The sequence below is a fragment of the Glossina fuscipes genome, unplaced genomic scaffold, assembly GCF_014805625.2.
Source record: "Glossina fuscipes isolate IAEA_lab_2018 unplaced genomic scaffold, Yale_Gfus_2 111, whole genome shotgun sequence".
Taxonomy (NCBI): Eukaryota; Metazoa; Arthropoda; class Insecta; order Diptera; family Glossinidae; genus Glossina; species Glossina fuscipes.
In genome coordinates, this window is record NW_023998454.1 from 276,543 (window position 1) to 279,109 (window position 2,567).

Genomic DNA, 2,567 nt, shown 5'->3' on the forward strand with positions numbered 1-2,567 from the left:
TGGAAATTACTAAAAATAACTAAATTTTTTTTCTATTTCTAAAGAATCACGTTTTCTTTCATTTTTCAGTTTTTACTTTAAAACATTACTTTTAGAAAAAATGGTTCAGTTTATTAACGCTTACGTAAACAAACGTAACGCTTTTGTGGAATGAATATCGGTTTTATTGGACTGCTAGTCCTACAATTTTCTTCAACTGCATATAAATATACAGAGTAGTAAATAAATCATTAATCTGCCTTTATTTGTTCGCGAGCAAACTTTATAAAAATATGCAAGTCTGGCAGTAGTATAAAAGCGAGAGATACGTTTAATTAGAATTTGGCCAATTAGTTTATATTTATATACCTAAATTGTGCATTTAAAATACATATAAGACTAATGAGAACACTACATTAACTTTTCGTGCCGGCACGAAATAGAATTAAAAACATAATAACTATAATATGTATGAATATGAACGAAAGGGATAACGTTATTAAACAAGAATATAATAAAAACTAATAATAAATATAGAAATATAGACTAATAATACAATATTATGTTAAATAATAATATAATGTTAATACAAAATAATAAAATGAAATATAATCTTTACGTAATAAGCGGTAAGTGGTAACTTAATATTATAAAATATTAGTATGATATTATATTGAATAACAACATAAAATGTAATACTAATTAAAATAGAAGTGTAAGACGATAGTATAAAATAATATTACATATCAATATAACATAAAGGATAATAGTACAGCTGTAGCATACTATAGCATACTTAAAAGGCTTTTATCGAAATGAGTCTAGCTCGCCGAAATTGGGGGGGTTCATAAATGAAATTTTGACCTATAGAATCTTTATAATTTTTATAAGATGTAAGTGGATGTGCAGTGTATGTGAGTGTGTTAAGTGTACACTTACTTCGCCAGCCAGTATCATAACAACAAAATTAGTTTACAAACATTTTATTATTGTGTTATTATTATAAATGTTTAAACATTTTTATGACAATTGTGTAACAGACTCAAAACTACGATTACGTAAAATTAAGAATTATAATCTAATATTAGCAATACAAATTACAACTCACCTAGTCACGCCGAATGTACATTCGTGCTTCTATAAAAAATTAACAATTAATTAGATTTGCAATTTAGACGTTAAATTTTTCTTTCAGAAAAAAAAAAAAAACTCGAAGCTTGTCTACAATCGCATAAACGTTTATAGTTTCTCTGACAGATCCGGAAATGCTCTTAATCACCGTGATATATACGATGCGACATACAATGCTCATAAACGTGAAGAGTAATATAGGATTCCGTTGGAGTTGAATATGACTTTCTTCTTCTTTCTTATGGATTTGTTTGTTATAGCAGCTTCCAGGCAAATATATCTCACTTAATTTTAGAATCTACTTAAAGACAGTTGTCGCAGTAAATTTTTTGCATAAATAAAAACTTATGCATATAATTTTTTTTTTTATTTTTTTTTTATTAGCACAAAAGACGATTTTAAGCAAAATTAATTATCAAATTTTCTTTTTTTTTTCCGTATCCAGTGCTGAAGTGCTCGTCAATCCTCTTCCTTTTTTTTCCCTTGACATAAAAAGATAATAATTTCCATCATTTTTGTCCTCTTCTTTGTATTTTTTTCACATTTTCGGAAATAAGTTCTCCATTCTTTCTTTGACACAAATTTAAAATATCTGTTTCCATTCTGTTTTTTCTTACATTATTTTTTCATGGTTTTAATTTGTCTTCCAACTTTTCCTAGAACTGCCTAAATATTAGTCGCGCCCTTTTTCGGAACACTTTTAACAACACCAATCAACAGATAAAACAGCGAACTTTTTGGTCTTTATCTCATTTTTATACATTATCATTACTCGTTATATGAAATCAACAAAAATCAGACTGAACATTTATTTTACTTTTTCCTTCTGTTAAAAACGCAATCCTGCGTCTTTTTGTCTTCTTCAATGTTCCAACACATTCGCATTTCATTCACACTTGATACAACACGCCATCTCTGCAAACGGCAGCTGGATAATTTTTGTGTTTACCGGTGTTAGTGAAAAAAAGGAAAAAAAAAAAGAAGAGAATATAAATATTTGAAAAAAGGAAAAGAGATTTAATAAAGTAATAAAATAACCAAAGAAAACAATTTTAAAGCAAGAAAAGGAGGGAAGGGAGAAGAATCTCTCGTGAGAGAAAAATTAAGAAGCAATAGGTATATTCAATTATTATTTTTCGTTTTTTCTTTGTGATTTTTTTCTTTTTGTGTTCCCCATGATAACAATCAAAACAACATCAGCCCGTCTTCCTATGGAGACTGGATCTGATCTTATAACTACTAATAGAGACTGTTTTGAAAATTTTTACATGAACGCCACTGGGCACACCAAGAGATCGAAAATGGGTAAGAATAATATTCTTTTATCTGCTAACGGAAACGCTGACGCAAACGCTTTAATTGCGCCTAGTAAACAGGCTACCGAGAAGCCCTCTGATTTGGGTGCCACAGCCGCCACAAATCTCGAGACTAATTTGTACGATTGCCTTTCCAACTGC